General features: G+C 38.5%; 1 long non-coding RNA gene across 1 annotated transcript; it reads left to right on the forward strand.

Moving 5' to 3' along the window:
* The first annotated feature begins 15,914 nt into the window (after nucleotides 1-15,914).
* On the forward strand, nucleotides 15,915-20,474 carry LOC145652848 (uncharacterized). Its single transcript, XR_014119112.1, has 3 exons — nucleotides 15,915-16,013; nucleotides 16,350-16,431; nucleotides 18,688-20,474. It is a non-coding gene; the product is annotated as an uncharacterized LOC145652848 (long non-coding RNA).
* The last annotated feature ends 1,291 nt before the right edge of the window (nucleotides 20,475-21,765 follow it).

The raw sequence follows: 21,765 nt of genomic DNA on the forward strand, positions 1-21,765 counted from the left end.
ATCCTCATATAATCACAACCTTACACAGGTAATATCCTCATGAGATCCTGATGACACGTGAAAACCTTCTTTGCTGTCTTTGTTTACCAGATCCCTTTTTTTCTCAGACTCCTTCCTGTTTACAGATGTTGCTCGGTTTCTGTATTTATTAGATGCTACATTATTAGGAAAAATACGTTCCACTCAAGGTTATAGTTGATGTCTCAGGATGATGTGATGTCTCAGATTAGAAGTCTAAAGAGTCCATAAACCCAGACCAGCACAGCAGTGGCCCCTCCTAGTGTGAAGAGGGTGCTCCACCCCCAAAGCACAAAGAGCACCTCACACCATCAGCAGAACCAAGTACAAGGAAACTGCAACCTCAACTAATTCCACTCACTGCCTACAGTTCCCAAAAACACTTGCAAGTCTCTGAAAATACCAGTTTATACAGGAGGGGATTAACAGAGATTATATTATATGCACAAGAAGAGGGTGGGGGCTCATGATAATGAAATGGCTACATCTGGTCAGAGCAGTTAATGGAACAATCATCAACTCAAAAAATACAATAAATAAAAATGTATTAGTTTGTAATAATGTGCAAATTCTTAGTCATTGCTTGGATTTATTGTGTTAAATGAAGAGCAATGCAACATTATTCAGTGTGACAAGCAATAAGCAAAAAGCATTTTGCTTATTCCTGCTGGGTCTTTCATTCATAAAGTCTTAATTCTGAATGTGTTAGATGATGTCAATGTTACCTAATCATGTAGAGCTAGGCGTGTTACAATAGAAAAGCTGAATATAAGTGTGAAGGGAACTCAAGGGATTGGGACTAAACAGCTGTGTAGCCTTAAGAAAACCACTTATCAGTGAGGCTAACTGGCAAAAATAGCTTCAATTTGGTAGGGAGCATAAAGATCGGACTCTGGAGCAATGGAAGAAGGTAATGTGGTCTGATGAGTCCACATTTACCCTCTTCCAGAGTGATGGGCGCATCAGGGTAAGAAGAGAGGCGGCTGAAGTGATGCACCCATCATGCCTAGTGCTTACTGTACAAACCTGTGGGGGCAATGCTATGATCTGGGGTTGCTACCGTTGGTCAGGTCTAGGTTCAGCAATGTTATGTGCCCAAAGAATAAGGTCAGCTGACTACCTGAATATACTGAACGACCAGGGTATTCCATCAATGGATTTTTTCTTACCTGACGGCACGGACAATTCCAGGATTCGTCGGGCTCAAATTGTGAGAGAGTGGTTCAGGGAGCATGAGACATCATTTTCACACATGGATTGGCCACCACAGAGTCCAGACCTGAACCCCACTGAGAATCTTTGGGATGTGCTGGAGAAGACTTTGTGCAGTAGTCCAAATCTCCCATCATCTATACAAGATCTTGGGGAAAAATTAATGCAACTCTGGCCAGAAATAAATGTTGTGACATTGCAGAAGCTTGTGGAAACAATGCCACAGTGAATGCATGCCATAATCAAAGCTAAAGGCGGTCCAACGAAATTTTAGAGTGTGTGACCTTTTTTTTTGGCCAGGCACTGTATATGCCCAGCAGTGCTCCTCTGCCTTGTGGTGTGTGATATTTGTGGACAGAAAGAGGGGAGGGGCTCCTAGCTTTATAAAGCCTGTGGTTTGCATTAATGAACACCTGGGTCATCGCCTGTTGTTTCTGCATGCTGAGGTCAGTATGACCTCATAAGTGAAAAGGTATTAGGATGAGAACAAGCATAGTGCCCTACAGGTATATGTTTGTGTGCACATGTGTAGATGTTAGTGACATGTTTACATTCATATTGTTCACATAATGTTTAATAGTGGTGTCTCCCTGGCAATGTAAACATCCCAGTGTTAGTGAGAGATGGCTCAGACATTGGGCTAAACCACATTGATTCTGCTTGCTGCGTGAGAGAAACAGCTGGCAGGATCAGTGTGGTTTAGCTCCATGTTTGAGCCATCTGACTCTGACCAAGAGTCTCTTCAACAGGAAAATGGACCCCAATAAAATCTTATCGATGACAAAATAGTGTGTCCAAAACTCCAGCTGGTTGAGCTAAGATTCACTCAGTTATAAAGAGGCTGAATTATGTGTACTCTTCATTAAAGTGGGTGGTGTTCCCTTAATTAAAGTGGGTTGTGTACTCTTAATTAAAATGGGTGGTGTTCTCTTAATTAAAGTGGGTGGTGTACTCTTAATAATCCCTTAGAGCAATGCTGGTTGTGGAAGCTTTTGAAGCTGACTCAGGGGCGCCGTCAGGGATTTTGGGCCCCATGAAAAGATATGACACTGGGCTCCACCTTCCCATCGCCCCAGGCCACACCCACCCTGAAAATGTAGCATTGTGCATGTAGTGGAATTCACTATTTGATGTAAGACTGAAATCATCTATAAGAAAAGTGCTAAAGACCATATTTTACAGTTTATGGAAGCTTTCTAGTCTTTTAAAAACAGAGATCTTTTCCAACACTAATGAATTTATTTCTCATGGGAACAATCCAGTGTGATCTGCCTTAGACTTATACAGAGGCCTTGAAACCACCTGCATCAGAGCCTCTGTTTTGCACATATAGACTCAAAAAGGTCTCTGACCTTAAGATACCCCAGAAACATTATTCATCTTTATGCTTTCAGACAGTCTTGCACCACTCTGCACGTGTGACAGGGAGCTTCAAAGCCTATTTTAATTAGATCACAGATCGCCTCATGAAAATACAGATTAACGTTTGGCCTTTCCTTTGCCTCAAAACATTTGATCACCTCATTCCCCCCTTTCATGACTTTGTCATGAACTATTGTCCCGCTGTCTCTATTTAATGTGTCATTGTTTTATATAAATGTTAACAATGTTGTGACTTTATTTTATTATTTCTAATATGAACTATTGAATTTAACTGCGTGCCCTGTAACATTCTTTTCTTACTTATGTGGCCAACATCCATTGGGCATGGCGAAGGTTTCTTATATTATCACACAAATATCTTAGGTTATACAGTTACTTCAGTTTATAAATTATGTTAATACTGTTATTTGGAATAAAATTACAGCAGGATTCTCCGAACAGAACACATACACCTCCCCTCTCGGCCAAAAACTTATCCAGAGCTATACGATTTTGCCAGGTCATTAATGACATAGCTTCCAATTGCACCGCCACTGCTGTTAGTGCATCAGTATAATTAATAAAATGATGCTGATTATAGTATATGTAATTTATCCAATCAATAGTTTTGTTTATAGTAAACCACCAGAGAATAGATTCAGATCCTGCAGCAATTTGATTTTTAGCCTTAAATTAATCCGAAGCCCCCCTATGAACTCCAATAGCATCAAGGATACTTTATCATCCAAACTACCCTTCGGTGCCTCACGTTGCTGAACACAATGATAAGCATCGTTGTGTGGGAAGTACAGCTTCAGGTACAGGAACCATAGGAAATGACACAATCAACATGACTCTTACCCCCACATACCCAATGAGCATCCGGAATTACGACACCATCATATTTCTGCATGAGACGTGCATGATTAACCAGGTCTTGTTCTACAAAAGTTCCATTGGAGTTGTCAAAATAATGGGTATTGTTAAAAGTTGAAATATAACAGGTTCAGTGTAATCCATAATCCAAATCCTACAACATTTCCTTGTGAAATTTCCCACATTTTTCCTCCTGTACAATAAAAACAATCAGGACACACTGTGGAATTCATCACAGTAATACGTTTTTTCTTACAGTTGTAGCTTTCTGCACAGGTGTCTGCCTCCAATTCTCTGAGCTCAATGAGTGAATTCTGTTCACCAATATGGACGTAGCCAGCCCTCTATCCCAGTAAACCTGTCTCTTGTCTGTCATTATTCAAATCTTTAACCCTACACACCGCCTCCCATCATCCAGCGCTGGCGGTGGTTCAAACGGTCCCCATGGCAACCGCTCCACTCCAACTGTTGCTCTTACAGGCACTTGGCTAAACAACAACTGCAGCCAACAGAGCCCTTTTCCAAATCCTCCTTATTCCTTATTCATCCAATTTATGTCACTTAGTCAGCCGATACAATTTAACATGTATTAAGTCTAGCGATTTCCGACACGCCACACCTGCAGAGTTTCTATATATTTTCTCAAGCCAAAAATGCATTTGCACTCCCTGCATCTCATTTAACAAATTGCTATCCATGTGATTATTTAGTCGCAAATCTATTCACTTGATTCTAAGTTATTTTGTTAGATTTAACTGCTTATTGATTATTGAATATTGATTTAGCCAGAACTTACTTGGGTAAATTAGATATTCACTGTTCCAAAAATACTATTAACCGCCACTCGCTCTGGTTAAATTTCTTATCCTGTATATTTTAACTTTACTCTTCTCCTATTGCTGCTATTTTAAAATGTCCATCATATGTATGCTCGCTACTGCTTTAACTGTTACCAGTTTTATATACGATACCTCTATCATTTACTTTATATTTATTACTAAAACAATGTCTATATGTTTTGCATGCACGCATTTTATAATGAGATATTATTAATGACATTTAGACAGATCTGTCTGCATATCCATTCACTTCCTTTGTTAAACGACCAAACCAAAATAATCTTAATTATAACCCAGAAAAAACTGTTATGCTGGTATGCGTCGTACAATACGTCATTGTTGGTAATCTGTTAACTCGCGATGGCCACATCAACACAAACACAGTTTTTACAGACAAAACATTTAACACTTTTCTCTTAGTGCTGCTTTACTCACGAGATCTACTATTCTTCTCTTTATTCTTTTAATCTCTTTATTCTCTTTTTATTCTTTTATTATTTTATTTTCTTTATTCTCTTTTATTCTTTTATTCTCTTTATTCTGCACATTTTCTTTACTTCACTTGTTGTGGTCACATTTATACAGAAACAACTGGAACAAACATACCTGTTAACATTCATCTCTTCAGCGCTTTTTTTCTCTGGAGCTCTATTTATTTCTCTTTATTCTCTTTATTCACTGCACATTTTTCTTTACTTTATCTTTCTTTATTCAACTGTTTTTTTGTTTTCACTATTTCCCTTTACAGTAAGTTTTTGTGAAACTATTTTCACTTTTACCGGTTGATTTTCTAACTGTTACTCCATTTTTTGTTATTTTATATTTTTAGCAAACAATTCTCACTCCTTCAATTCCCAGTCTGCACCCTTAAGACCCCCAAAACCTGACTACAAATCTCTGTGGACCAGGTCTGAATACCACCTATGCAGAATGTTTTAACAGGGATTTAAGTACCTTTGGTAGTGCGCGTGTGGATTCAGACCCACAGAACAGTGCAGCTTTGGGTTGTCCGTCAGCTGGTGCTTTGTCCTGCTGACGGCGTGGGTCCGTTGCCAGTCAATCCAATTGATCCCTGTGGTACAGCCACCAATTAATGGTGTTCATAGATTTTCCTAAATTCAATGTTACAAACGAGGCATTGTCCGGAGAATGTCTAACAGTGTCAGGTGGGCATGACCTTTATATATTTTCTTCAAGGACACTTACATAACCATTTAAATTTTTTTATTGTAACGAATCTGCTGGCCTGAGTGCTGATGGGCGTGGAGCAGGATGCACAGATTCCCTCGATGAAGTGACACGTTTATTAACAAAAGACACAAACAACAATAGTGGCACTCATATACAACATGAAGGAAAGACATGACTCATACACGTAACAAAACACAGACTCTAGTGACACTGAACAAAGATTACATACGCATTTTACATTTAACAGCAGACTAACAATGACCAACACAGTACACACACTATCAGAGATTTAAATAGACAAAAGACACAAGACATTAAGCCCCATACAGGTGCATACAATTACAAAGGGCGTGGTTACAAACATTAAACCCCCTGCACGCGGCAGGCCGTACCATGTGACTTGTGTGTGGGGGGAGGGGGGGGGGGCGTCCCGTGACATTTATAATACTTTTCCAGGTTTACACTATTATGTTCAAATCATACATTATTCAATATATGCAAATTGATATTCAATACTTACACCAACTGGTTCTTGGTATCATTATGTTCAACCTAAACTACTTCTATTTTTTTTAAAAAGGCGATCTTATTTCCTACCGCCAGGTGCCCATATTGCTTCTTCTGGTGATCCTTTTTCATAGCACCAGATGCCCATATTCTTTCTTCCGGTGCTGGGCTGGGATGTCCCATCCTTGAACCAAGGATCCCTCAACTGAGGCCCCTAGAGGCCTGTCAAAGAGGCATTCTGAGGCTTTATGCTGAAGCCAACCATCCATATTCTTCTGCGTACAATATCATTTTATTACCTCACCCTGCACTGTGAAATACACATCCTTATATTCACAAAAGCACATGCTTTGGCTGGTAAAACATTTCTTATTAACACCAGTCTTGCTTGTCTTCCTAACTGGTTCAGTTCCTTCACTTTTAAGCTTCCCTAGTGTTATTATTACATATTTTAGTTTACTGTATCTAAATCACTACATAAGAGATTGTAGCCTGCACCCAGTAGTAGGAGGGTGTTTAGGGTGAAATAGTAGACTATTTCTTTGTTGTGGTTTGTGTATATAAACATCTGATTTGTGAAAATGATTTAATTTCTTCTAATTAATAAACTGTTATAGTAGCTATAATCCTGATGTAGTGATGCACAGTGTAGTGACATTTCACATGAGGAAAAAACATCAATAAAGGTATTTTTGAATGGATATAACTAAAAATTAATAATACATTTTCTTAAAATTATTACATAAGGATATATATATATATATATATATATATATATATATATATATATATAATCATAATCGAGAATCATCCATGAGTCTGAAGACATCTAGTTTTAATCACCCAGCTCTACTTATAATAGACAATAAAGGCTGAAGAGACTAACATTCCAGATGTAGTTTTATTTCAACAGTTATTTATTTTAATTACTACGAACAACAACAATGAAAGAGTGAATGTATGATGGTGCACAGACTGATGGGTGATAGAGGGGTGGAATATGAACATCGTAGAGAAAATAATGACAGGAGATCATTTTAATGTCAGAGTTGGTCAATGTTTGAATAAGTCTGGAAGTGGATACTTAGCCTGTACATGCACCTCCAGTTTTAAGTGATTTAAGTTTTCAAATGATTTGTACTTGATCACTTTAATACTAGTTATCAGAAATTGTACACATAGTACAATGATTCAGGAGTCACATTGATGTAAACACTTGGGACATGACAGTCATTCACATCCAGACTTATTTATCCCTCATTTAGGTTCTATTTGAGCTCCTCTAATACAGAAGAACATGTCAAAAAAACCAAAATGACTTTTATTTTGCGGGTTTAGAATGTGTATTTTGATGCTGGAGATTCATTTTCAGTCATGCTCTACATATTCTGATTCACCAGGGTCTTGTCTAATAAATTGAACACTTGAGTATATACATGAAATTACCAAGTAGCTGCACAGCATTTTCTACTAGGTGTCCTAGACATCTAAATGCACACAAAGTCATCAGTCACTATACATTGAGTGTGCAATATTCTTTTTGCTAAAACATCACAACAATGCTCAATGTACAATGCACTTATTAAAAGACAATATTAAATTCTTCATTGTTATTATGTTAAATGATTATGCTGGGATAGTGCTGTAATACTGTAAAGAAATAGTATGCTTTCTCATGTATACTTACATTTTGTAGGAGGATTGTGAATATTTTCAGCAGTGAATGGAAATATCCAGTCCTTTGCAATGCAAACATTGAAGCTAATCCATGCTAGAAGCCACTGAACCGTCTCTCAGCTTCCATCTTATAACTGCACCCAAAGAACTCCACATAAACTTCAGCTAAAATAAGCCTGTTCCTTTCCATGATGTCCCTTAGTATTGGTAATCAAATTAAGTAAAAACAATATGGATTACTGTATCAGTTTTGCCAAACAGCATCACTCGCATGTGCTACACTTCATCTGGCTTAGAACACAAAGCAGTGCGCATATTTCAAACTCACGTAGTGGGTAAACAAATAAGGCAGGTGAGGTGTCTGCGTATTCATCTAAGCGTCCTCTATTTGTTGAAACAGCTGCCAATCACGCCGCTCGTGCTTGGACATTGGTTGTGAAGTCATTTGATAGCTTCGCCTCCCCTTCCCCCTTCACACCTTGGTGAGGATTGCTGTCACTCAAAGACATTAACTCTTCATTCTTCAAACAGAATCTGTGGACTCTAAGAAAGGAGGGTCTTGTCCCTTATTCACCCCTGCTACAGGAGTAACATCCATTTGCTTGCATATTTTGTTATTTTATGAATGAAAAGAACACGTGTTTTGTGCAAAGACGTGAGCAAGCAAATGAAGAGCTTTACTAGCATTCTAGATACTTTTTAAACATGCCAAGCAATTGCTTTGATGGTAATTAAATTAATAATAACAATAATAATAATAATAATATATTACGGGTCTACACAGTCACATTTACTAAACCAGACATACTTGGTCAGGCTTAAGCTTCCCTCCTGATATTATCACTTGTTTATTTTACTGTATCTAAATCACTACATAATAAATTGTAGCCTAAACCCAGTTGTAAGAGGGATAAAAAAGACTATTTCCTCATTGTGGTTTATAACTATGACTTGTGATCACTTTGATACTTATGATACTGAATTTAGCGTAGCAATAAACGTCCCTGATGTGTGAAAATTATTTAATTTCTACTCATTTAGCAAACCATTATAGTAGCTACAACTTGATGAAACCCTGATGTAGTGATGTAGAAGCGTTTCACATGAGGAAAAACTATCAAGAGGTATTGTTGAATTTATTTTGATTTAGCTAAATTTATTTATTTTTCTTACATTGCTTTTATACTTGCACAGTTTTGTTGTACTTGCATAATTTTGAGTCTCTTAAGGATCTTTAAAAGAAATAAACTTGCTGACTTTTTGCAAGTTTGTCTTGACTGCTGCAGAATGCTATTATTTTTGGACATTCAAAATTCATTCTAATAAATAAATGTTGCATGGAATTGTCCAATTTTTAATTATTAGTATGTAAGGGTGTAAAAAAATTAAATCATAATGAAGAATCATCAATAAGTTTGAAAAAAATCTATACTCAGAATGTAGTTTTATTTCAACACTTATTTTATTTTAATTACTAAAAACAACAACAATGAAAGAGTGAATGTATGATGGTGCACAGACTGATGGATGATAGAGGGGTGGAATATGACCATCACAGAGAAAATAATCACAGGAGATCATTTTAATGTCAGTGTTGCTCAACGTTTGAATCGCCGTAGTGTTTTGACAGCCTTTGAAAGCATCTTATTCATCTTATATGATTTCTCTAGTTTTGGTTTCTTCAGCTTGTTCTGCATTTTGAGGTTTTCATGATGGCAGAACTAAAGAAAAATAAATAAATAAATAATTTACAAATGTGCAAAAATCCAAAATAATCATATTATTCGTATGTGTCAATCAAAAAAACATAATTTAGTCCAATATGAAGTTCTTCCAGTAAATAGACTTAGCTAACAGCTAAATGAATTTCACTTCTTACTGGTGTGGTACTTATGAAAGATGCAAAAAGTGGTAAATAACTCCTACTCTGTCGTGGTTCTGTTCTTTAGAGACATCTGATAAAGATGTCAACAGTTTACTGGCCTCTTCTAGAGTTGTCTGAGTGACATTGATGATGTATAAGAGGCTTCTGAGCAGGTTCTGGTCCACTGGCTGAAACAGACATGAAGGATTAATATTTCCCACTCGCCCTCCGCTGGGCCTCTTTATCCTTCAATAATCCTCACAGTCAGTGACAAATGGTCCATTTGAAATAGGAAAATCAGCTCAGTGAAAATTATCCATGAAATGTGACGATTAACCAATTGAATCTGTGTGTCGCGTGCTTGGGCTCACGTGGACCTGCATGTGATGTCGGCCTTGGGTCTGCAGGCGATGCTGGATCAGTTCGCTTGCATGACTGATCAGACCCCTCCCCTCACACATCTGTTCCAGCAGCGTGTCATAGTTCTCACGTGGAACCAGGACGTGGAGGCCATGAACATGGGCCCTGGAGGAGAGGCAGGGCTGGGCAGGATCTGAGCAGCAGATCAACGCTTTGATCACTGATCTGAAGCTGCTCTTGCACACACTGCCACTGTTCCTCCCAGAATGGTCCTTCTTTACTGAAGCTACGAGAGCAAGATGAACAAGAGTGCATTAATGTGACATGAATACACAACACAAAACAACAAAACAACGATGTGTAACGGTAAAGAGGTTATTAAAAGTATACCTTCCACACCTCCAGTCATTTCTGTAATGTGCATCTGTTTTCTGACAACCTTTCATTAAATGGTGCCACTTAAAACACCTTGCAGGTGTAACTGTACAAATTCTATTAAGTCATTATCTTTCTGCTGAAGTCATTTGTTACACCTTCATTAAATCATTACACTCACCACCATCTTCATCTACTCTCAAGTGGAAATGGAAGACGTGATTTTTCAGGTTCCGCAAGTGAACATTTTTAGTAAATGAGGATAGCTTGGCTAATTCTGGATTGTGTCCCCGTGTTGTAGAACTGGTGTTTGCACCTCGCTCAGCGGCCTGCAGATGTCTGTACAGGTCCTGGGTCCTCCTGATAGTCTCCAGCAGTGTTGGTTTCAGTTCATGAATCTCCAACATATGCTGCTCCACTGCTGATAAAACCACATCAGGAGCTTCTTATATTTTTGTCAACAGCATTTTTAATAGTTATAATGCAAACAATTATGTACAGGGTATTAAAATAAGAAAAATCTTTAGCAGCAGGTTACAAGGTTGTTATAGATATATGTTACATCTATATTTGGTTTTTCACTTTGAAAATAACTTAGCAAGAGTAGTTTGACAAAAATGAAAGACCCCATCAGTCCCACAGTGCAGAGTGTACCTTGGATCTGGTATGTAGGATGTGTGAAGGCCTCTGTGTATCTCAGGCGTTGTTTCAGGAGCTGACTTTCTCTCACACTCTCCTGTAGCTGCCCAGACATGAGCTAAGATCATCACAGAGAGACAGAGTGTTACAAACCCCAGGAATCACGCTCAGCCCTGCACTGCCACGCCTACCTCTTCCCACACACGCCTCCAATCTGGTTTACTGGAATACTAGCACACACCTGATCATTGTTTCTCTCATCACTGCTCCCTTACTTAAGCTCCCCTCCCTCACACTCACGTCATGAAGTATTGCCAACCTTATTTTGCATACCAAGTGGTTCAGTTATGGTTTTGTCTTTCTGGTTTTCGACTTCTGCCTGACCCCTGGACACCCCTGGACTCTGCCCCATGTTATGGACCTTGAATCAACAGGACTACGAATACCTGCCTGACCCCTCTGATCTGTTTGATTTCACTATAAAACCTCTTGCAATTGGATCCTCTTCCTTGTATGTGTGTGTGCAATCATAAACACAGAGAAACCAGTAGTTAGAAATAATGACTCCAAACAAGGATCAGAGCCCTTATACTGAAATAATCAGAAATGTCTTATGTTGGGTAAATTATATTATACATTTTATTGTCTAGGACAGCACTAGTTGCATCACTTCCCTTTCTAAACCTTAGTTTAGCTCCTTAGTCTGAATATAAACATGAACAAAGTAAATAAACATCAAATTCAGAGTGTGAGATTCAATAGAGTCAATTCAACTTAAGGAACCATTCTTTGCATCCAGACTAAACCTAGTCTTAATCTTTAGAGTACTGGTCCATTATATCAGATGAGTTGTGAATCAGGTGTATTTTTAGTATGTTAAAAACACTAAACTCCGCCCTGCACCTGGTCTGACTGAATGAAACGTCGGGTTGCTACCTGGAGCTGCTGCTTTCTGTTCTCAAGCTGTAGAATGAGTTTGCCCACATCAGATTCCAGATTATTCAGCTCTGATGTGGTCTCTGCTAGCGCAGCATCTTTCTCAGCTAGATCCTGGATGTGACCTTCCAGAATGTCATGCAGCCCCTGCTCACACACAACAACAATCACCCTCATAAATGCACACACCCCCTGCTGCAGTGGTACTCCCTGCTGCCCCCGTCTGGTGTGATGAGGAATATTGGTGCAGAGTCCTTCTCTTGCAGGGGTCAGAGTTCAGGCAGGGGTTAAATGAGGCTCCAAGCTTCACAGACATTTTGTATAAAGCTGAGGAGTGTGTCTGGTAAAGGTGTCGTTCCCTTTCAGACCTGTGTTTTAGTCCTTTCTCTTTTCACACTTTTGTTTTAAACCACAAGAAAATGTTTATAATAAATGTGCAGATAATATGCTTAGTGAGCTCTATAGGTCTTTTGTATTAAGAGCATATTTTTGGACGCCTGTTTTTACCTGTAGGTTGCCATGTGTTTGGAGACACCCACCTGAATCTGTTTCTCTTTGTCCTTCAGGGCCTGTTGGAGGTCGTTTTTACTGGCCTCATGTTTGATTTTGGTCTCATGCAGCTCAGAGTCTTTCAACTCCAACAAATTCTTCAGATCCTAAATAGAGAGAGAGAGAGAATACATAGAGTACAAATATACTAAACATTTAGTTCAAATGGATTTCCCTAATTAAAACATTAAAGTTTTTAGTGTCTTAAAGTAACAGTTTAATAAGCATACATGTATGCAGGAACATGCACCTGCACACACATACACACTCACACGTATGTCATCCTCTTTCAGGGTGGTGAGTGTGGAGTTGTGGGCGTGGCCAGGCTGGTGTCCACTGCTCTGATTGGTGCTCCTGTTCCTCAGCTGATTGATTATGGTGTTCTGAGCCTTGAGCTCCCCCTGCAGCTGTTCTATGTACCTGACAGCCATCACACACACACTCGATTAGGCTACATTTTATTTCACATGTTCATTTAGAGCTATGAGATGGACTCTCTGCACACAGATTCATCTTGGAATTACATTCCAATTACATGGAACTACATGGAGAAACTCCACTGAAATCACTGTGACATTAGAATGGTGTGTGCCAGCTCAGGACTAGGTACTATAATATAATTGTCTTTTGCTAAGAATAAAAAACAAAGCATTTCTAAGGATAATTTCTTCTATAATTAAAGTACAGCGATTTACTAGCTAAGGATTATTATTGTTTAATGAAGGCCCTAAGGTTTAACTTAAGTGGTCAGAAATTAGCATTTAAAATGGAAATATGTCAAATAATTTTGTTGTTTTGATGTGGTTGTCCTGGAGAAACAGCCCGAGTTTCTAACTGGGAAATCTTCCATGAACAATGTTTCTTATCAGAATTAAATATAGGCCTGTACCGACCTGTGCAGCTCTTCAATGGTTTCCTCTGATTGGCTCTGATCCTCAGAGGGCGGGTCTTGTAATGTGTAGGCTTGTAGCTGGTTCTCTAGCTGTAGGCGGAGCGTCTTCTCTTGATGGAAAAGCGCTTCCATCTTCTCCAGTTCCTCTCTGCACCTGCTCAGCTCCTGACAGGTGGATGAAGAGCATTACGTGAAATGAAGAAATAATTCAATTCAAGACACGTGTCTGGTCCTGCTACTGTAGTAGCAGTTAAAACTATTCTAAAAAGGAAGAGAATAAAGAGGCTTGGGCAGAATAATTTATGCATTTGAGAAGGTCAATTTATTGCCTTTTCAAGCTGTATTTAGATTTTTTAGCGCCCTCCCTTTATCTAGGTGCGGAGTGTGATTAACAAGTGTCCCCAGTCTCGTCCTCTCAATTAACCGGCTCTGATTACAAAAACTAGACTCGGGTCTCCTCACGTCTAAGTTTTGCTGCGTCGCCACTGGGAAACGCTCCTCTGCCGCGTTGTAAATCTGTTCTGTACAACTGCTGCACTTCTGCGAGCCGCCCTCATGCTTGAGGAAGCATATACGCATGCGCAGGTTAAAGTTGTCCTTCTGCAGCTCGGATATCGTCTGGATTAAAAAAAGAGCAAACAGATCGGATTGATGTTCAGACAGACAAATATTATATTTTCAGCTTGGCAGTAAAATTGCATACCTGCGTCATTTCTTTTAGTGTCCACGTTTTGTTCCTGGTCAACAATTTCCCATGTTGAGAAAAACTCATCATGTTTCTCTATTGATTTAATTTGGCCTTTCACGATCGTTCCTGAATCCAGGGGATACACGGATAATATAAAATATTTTAGATATTTCTATAATTAACGGCGCACTTAATTTAATGATATAATAAATCATGCAAGTAATATTGATACTATTGCTGAAAACTATTAGAATATCCAATAATTCTGGTCGGACTATACCTTGAAAATCACCTTGTCCTCCTTCAGAAAATCATGTAGGTATTTAGTGTGTTGGAACGCTTTTAAATAACTTACACTTTCCTTAGGTTGTGATGTCATAATTACATTAATGCGTCTTTGTGGAACAGTTCACTGACGCAGTAACGCCAGCAGTGGCAATTTGACTTTAAGTGTCTGACTTTTATCAAGCAGTAAAACCATTGTCATGCCTCTGATAAACCTGATCAGGAAGGAGACGTAACGGAAACCACAAGGTGGTCAATTTCAGAGCTACAGATATTAGTGGTAAATAATGTGGCTAATGAGTGAATTTGTGCTCTACCAAAGTTGGTTACTAACACTAAATGGTAGCAGATTGGTAATTTTCCTTTATATAGCAGAGCATATTACTGTAAGTTCAAATAATATTATTTCTTTATCTATTTGAGCAAATTCCCGAGTCATACATATTATACAGTATAAGAACAATATGTGTTAAATACATTCATATTTGTTTTGTGAAATGGCACATAATATTATGTATATGAAAGTGCCGCAATTATTTTAAAGTTCTAACTGTTTTATAATAACATTTGTATCATGATCATGAATGACTTTCCTTTTCATTCACAGTTAATAATAATGAAATTAAAGAATTGTGTTCTTGTGCGCAAGAACACAAAAACATTCGCGAGAGTACAGTATGTGTTTGTGTGTGCAGAAGAGCAAGTTTGTGTAAGAGCAGGATATATCTAAACACGTGCAAGCAGTTTTGTAGCAGAGCAAAGTAAATGTAAGCGAGAGCAGAGCAAATATGAGTGAGCACATGTAGATTTTGCATGCGAGCAAAGGAGATCCGTGAATGCTGCGAGTTACACGTCAATACTGTGTGAATTTTTTTTTTAACAAAACAGATGTTTGATTTTGCACTTTTGCCAACACCAGATTAATGCAGATTATGTCCCTTGTGGTGTTTTGACCTTTTATTCAGAATTTTTGTCTGAAGTCCCTTAAAACATTCACTTATGTCTACAGCTCCATCATAACCTTGACCTTAGATGTTACCTACTAGTAAACAGATCTGCCTGATTAACGTCTTTTAGCTCGTCTTCTTCTCAGATACATGTCTGGGCACAAACTAAACGTTCACATACTGTCTTAAACCACTACATCACTGGGCATGTGAACTGGACATGGCGATCAGCAGAGGAGAGACCCAAGATACCATTTGAAAATGGTTTATTCAAACACTCAAAATGGTTTGAACTGTCATATCAGGGGAGTGTATGCTAGAAACGAAACTTAATGACAATAAATAGTCATTTTATATAGAGTTTGTGAGCACAGAATAGGTATTACACACAAACTAATAACCTGTCTCTCTCTCTCTCTCTCTCTCTGTGTGTGTGTGTGTGTGTGTGTGTGTGTGTGTGAGTGTGTGTGTGAAAACCTAAGTAAACGTCTGCTCAGAACAGCTGTGCTGTATAAGCTCCATGACAAACAAAATTCTCCCACAGTCAAAATCTACTGGTAATTTACTGTCACTGTTCTACGCTATTCTGTGTTATTTAAATACAGTTCTATACTGTAGCTCTGATTTCTCTCTCCCGCAGAAGGTTGGATAAAGTGTTGTGACTGGTCACAGCAGTCCGGCCCCTAAAAAACAATTATCCTTGACAAAACCGGTTCAGTCCGGTTTAACGCGAAAGTGAAATTTTTGTGCTCCATTTTAAGAAGCGCAATGCAAATATCTTTAGAAAAGAAAGCCGGTGAGTATCTGAATCTGAGCTGTCAATCATGAATTATATGAACTTGTACTACTCAAAGAACAAGTTCTTAAATTTAATATTAACAGAATTGAATATTAACAAGGATAATGTCTGAAAACGTAAAGCTTTTAGCCGCTATTCTGTTGCAGTAGGTGTCTTCGTTTACGCGAAATAGAGCAATAGAACTGAGGTCGTCTGATTCAGAATAACCAAACTAAAGTCGTTCTAGGCTCATCTGAGAAATTGGTCCGAATCAATATGTTTACATGAACTGTATAAAAAGTACTAATAAACGCACTATATACTTAATATATTTATATTTTGTCCTCTACGCAGAAACAAACTGCGCAAATAGAACAGGCGTCGTACTGCAGGAAGTGTCACAAATGTCTCGGACTGTGAGCCAGTAGATCTAACAGTAAGTGTTTAGGTGTCCAACTAGATGTAGACTATTTGTTTTATCAGGCTAAGACCGTGCTGTTTACACGATCATGTCGTAATTAGACTGACAGTGTGAGGTTAGTATTGTACCAATAGTTTGCATGTCAGTGTAACTAAAGAAGTAATATTTATAATATTTATTAGTAATATTATTAAGTGATATTTCGACACTGTTTCTTTGTATGACAGTGATTGAGTTAGTCTGTGACCCACTATGCACTTACAGAACACATGTTTCCTGTCTCTGTCTTCTTTTCCACTTTGGACTGATACTGTTCACTACACCCACGTTTTTGAGTTTGTTTTAGTGCTGTAACATTACGGTTTAAACTTTATGCATTATTTGCTCATTTTAATAAACCATATTTTGTACTTATAAAGTTAGTAAAGGTGCCTGTCTACACCAAAGCTCTTAAAAACATGAATGACTGTTTCTCTTTTGAGAACATTAAGCGAGAAAATACTGTAATGTTTCGCTTATAGGCGCATTCCGAGCTAAAGCGTGAATGTCTTGGTCGTGCTTCGTTAAAGCGCGTGAATGTCTTGGTCGTGCTTCGTTAAAGCGCGTGAATGTCTTGGTCGTGCTTCGTTAAAGCGCGTGAATGTCTTGGTCGTGCTTCGTTAAAGCGCCTGAATGTCTTGGTCGTGATTGATTAAAGCGCGTGAATGTCTTGATCGTGATTGATTAAAGCGCCTGAATGTCTTGATCGTGATTGATTAAAGGGCGTGAATGTCTTGGTCGTGACTCGTTAAACGGAGATCTTGGCTGCAGTTCGGACTGTGAACCAGTAGATCTGACAGAACGTGTTTACACGTCCAACTCGGCTACGTGTTTTGAACTGGCTAAGACAGTGATTTTATACGATCGTGTGTTAGTTCAACTAACAGTGTCAGACTAGTATTGTACCAACGTTCAGTTGAATAATAACTGTGAGGCAGAGTCAGTACAAGTATTGAACCATTTTACATGTTTGGTTTACTCCTTTGTCGGTAAGTTATTGAATGGATGAAAGATTGTTGTGTAATATTTTTTGGCATTGTCTTTTGTTTCAGCATAAAGCTGAACGTCACAAGAAAGCCCACCAAAAACAGAACAGAGTATGTACAGTTACACTGTGTACTTCCTTATTCAAGTATTTAGGGTACGTAGGAAGAGTCTGAATGAGTACTGCACAAACTAACTAGTGGTCTCTGTTGACGTCGGTGAAGCTATCCGCGCGTTAGCGCTTCATGGTCAAGTCGCCGAGATTCAAATTAAATGCGCCTATATGCACGATATTGCGGCATTTGGTTGCTCACTTCAAACTAACGCTCTCTAAGCATAGAGAAATGCAGACTAACTGTTTTTTGAAGATCTTTGGATTAGACATGTACTTTTACTACAAAAATACAAAATGAAGTGTATTTGATTAAAAGCAAAACATTCACAAAGTTTGAACCATGAGCTCAGAATACTGATGTTATATATATAAAATGTGTATAGTGTATGAAGATGTGCTGCTGCATGAAAGTACACATTGCTGGTATGTATACTTTGAATGGATATTGCATCAACACTATTAAAAATATGTTAAAGTAGCTTAATAAGCACTGCTCAAAATGATTTTCCTATAGAGTGCTTCTCAGAGGTTTATCATACAGCTTGACTGCCAGCTAAAACAGCACTTAGCACTAGTGCAATATTGTACATATCTCCAGTGCTGAAAAATCAGACTGAAAAAAAAAAAAAAAGATTGAAGGCACTTGCTTATCAGATCAAATTTGAAAAAACTCTACTGTGCCAGTTTTTTTTTAAAATATATTTATATTGAAGTCCTACTTTTAATGGGGTTTAAATGCTCACTCATACAGAGAACATATGTTTACTATATCTATGAATTTTCCCATAATGCCAAATCAGTTCCACTACCACCAAAGAGTGACAGCCTTTGACTTTCACAGCTGCAAGATTTGGCAATTTCTAGTGTACTATTTTTTTTTTCCCTTTTTCAAAAACCAGTATTAAAATATTAATGTGGTTAATGGGGCTTAGAGACAGTTATCTATAACTTACTTCTTTTCTAATTGTATTACTTATTTTAAGTAATGTGGTCATTTACATAATGTTCTATAGGTCTATGCAGTCTTTAAAATCAGCTTTGGGTAATTATGTTTGGTGTCATTTGTGACTTTGTAAAACATAACTCATTACATATCTGATAAAGTTTTTCTTTCCCTGATTATCAACCAGCAGAAGAGAACTGGTGTTTGCTGAATCAGAAGAGACCAAGAGTCAGATGTGTAACTTTGTGCTTTAAGTCAAAGTAAATGTAATGTGTGTTGTATTTGTCCAGTAGAAAGAAGAACACAAGTATATGTATGTTGGAGAGGAAACAGTTTTGAAGAAAGATAACAAACGTACACCCATTTTTACACACACTCAAGATAACTGAAACAGAAATATCACAGAAAAACATCTCTGCATACATTTAAAATTGCATTTATTTAAAGATTTTTTTTTTTTCTCAGGAAGTAATAAGTGTCAGGAATGCTGGATGTAAGACAATCTCAGGTTGGAGAGCAAATGTGCAAACATGGCCCTGAATGTTTCTGTTGCTTACAAAGGCTGTAGGCAACTGACCGTGGTCATCTACAGAGCAGGTGAAGTCCATTCATTTCACATGCACTGGTGCAGGTGCTGAGACACAACAGACAAATAAAACAAATCTGACTCAATACTCTAGTATTCGATGGTGAAATAAATGTCAAAAGAAGTCATTTTTTTTAAACCATTGATGCGAGGTCCCCTATGCTCACCTGTCTGTTGTCCCAACTGGTCAAGCCCACAGTTCCTTCTCCCTGTTAACAACAGAGAGAAATAAATCTTCACGACAGATGTTTCTTTGGCTCCAGGGGAAGTAGAGGCAGCCTGGCCATCCTGGCACTTGTCCTGCCTCTTGTTTTTATCCTCAGTCTTGCATGGCCGGGGCACACGGTTGCGACGTGGCACCAGGGAGGGGGCAGGCGGAGCTGGGCGCGCAGCTCTGCTCTCTACCTTATGTAAGGTCGCCCTCCTGATGAGCAGCGGTTTGTGGCAGCTCAGGTCATACTGGTGCTGGGAAGCTTCGACCTTGGAGGCACACTGACGGGCTGACGTTAGCCTCTCCAGGTCCTGGTAGAGGACCTCACCCACTTCTGGCCTGGTGTAAAATGTGGAGTTCACCTCACTGTGCTTGTCCTGCACCCTTCCTGGGACTTCCCTGACATGTTTGTGGGGGACATGCAGGGTCACAGCAGGCTTTGGGCTTTTCTGTTTGAGAGCAGCCAGCTTTGGGTGGAGGGCGGGTAGCCTTGAGATGGATGGAGCTGGTGGAGTGTGATCAGCCTTCACACTCACAGCACTGCTCTTGGTGTGTGGCTCTACAACCAGAGAAGGGAACCGAGATTTGCTGCATCGCTGACCTTCATCCAGGAGTCTGCCTATTGACTTTCCACCATTATTTCCATCGGTGGCCTTCAGCAGTGCCACTAATGTTGTGCCCGTGCCAGATTTTCTCAGGTTTTGAGAGACTTGAGGTTTATATGGCTTCCTCTGGGGGACTCCAGAAATTTCTGGGAAATAGTGGCTGCTTCCTCCTCTTTGCGAATTAACAAAATGAAAAGGAGAAATATTTGGGTTGGCCATTGCCTCTGTAGGGCTTTTTTGTGGAGCTGGGATGGTCTTCACATCAGGGAAGAAGTTCTTCTTTGTACTTCCTGTTCCCCTCATGATGATCTCACTGGGGAAAACCAGAAAATATATTAAATCTTTTAATACTTTACAGATAAATATTAAATTATACCTCTATAAACTGTGTGTGTTTCGTTCGATGTCGGTCATCGTACATGTGTACACGTTCGTGTTAGTGTTATTGTTCATTGTTTACTGGTTGTACTCGTTGTGTGTGTTTCTGCCTGTCCCTATATTCAATGGTTTGTTACATATGAGTGCAGTTACCGTTGATTACTAATCTTTCGTGTCTAATAAATGTTTGTCTGGGACGAGAGAGGTCTGTGAGTTCTGCTCCTTGCCCTGCAGGACTCGGGCCATGACACTTTTCTTAATCTATTCAATATTCTCTTAAAATGATCAGCACACAAGTAACAATTTTAATTTGTTCACGGACATATGCGTAAATTATGATGGGGATGCTACATGTCACTACGGTTGAAAATGAGATTGTAACATTCCTAAATGGCTATTTTTATCCACACCACTTTTTGAAAGTAAAAATGTTAATGTTTCATCTACAAGCAATCTTTCCTTCATTTATTAGTTAATTTAAGTAACACGCATGTTTTAGTCACCGTGTTTCTAATGACAGAATCTGAAAACTTTCATGATTATAATCTTAAAACGCCTATAATTTCACACAATGTCAAAACGCAGCACAACTGATATTTCGTGAAACGAAAATTAATTTTAATCAAAATACAAAAGTTGTATTACAAATATATCTTAAACTACATTGCTGATACTTTTTGATGCCGACAAGTATACAAACGCCATAAATGTGGATGTTCTTCCTTTTAGACCAAGCACTGATTTAAGTGAACGCACGTGCCATCGATGATAAAAGGGTTGCGAATTTAAGGGAAATCAGAAACGAATCCAAAACCCAGCACTTTTCAAGAGAAATAATACGCTTTGTATATAAACACACGACGTCTCAATCTAAATAACACATGGAAATTATTTCCTTTGTGCATTCTTTTCATATAGACGTTTCCCAGTTTGCCTTAAAGAGGATAGTTAGGCCTACCTTTGATATCGGAGAAATCTATAACTGACAATAATCCAATTTATCCACAGGAAAATGTGAAATAACAATTGTTGAATATCCTTGTAGTTCGTAGTTTGATTTGTCCAGTGTGCACACTCTGTCAAAATGGTAACCATGACGCCAGTTAAGCCTTTTTCTGTGACGACACAAACACCAGGTGTGACGACATAAACACGGCTGTCTCGTTTTAGCATTACTAAAATGTACTTCTGGACTGTGTATTACTGGACCTTTTGATTGATAGTTAGTGTAAGTTAAAATATCTTATTTCCTCTCAAGCGCAGACGTTGCTTCGGCAAAAAGCTCCGGTGTTCTGTCCATTAATATATTAGGCCTATCCAGCTATGCAACTGTTCATCTTATTTGTTTTTGATGCATTTTTTCAATGTATAAACCATTCACATATACACGGTAAATGTGTATAAAATTTCTTGTATTTCTAATATTAATTGAATGTTTTGCCCCCTCAGTCCCTTAATAATATCAGATCATTCGAGCTCTGTTCACTT

The sequence above is a fragment of the Electrophorus electricus genome, chromosome 21 (genome assembly GCF_041902795.1).
Source record: "Electrophorus electricus isolate QZ-2024a chromosome 21, ASM4190279v1, whole genome shotgun sequence".
NCBI classification, from domain to species: Eukaryota; Metazoa; Chordata; class Actinopteri; order Gymnotiformes; family Gymnotidae; genus Electrophorus; species Electrophorus electricus.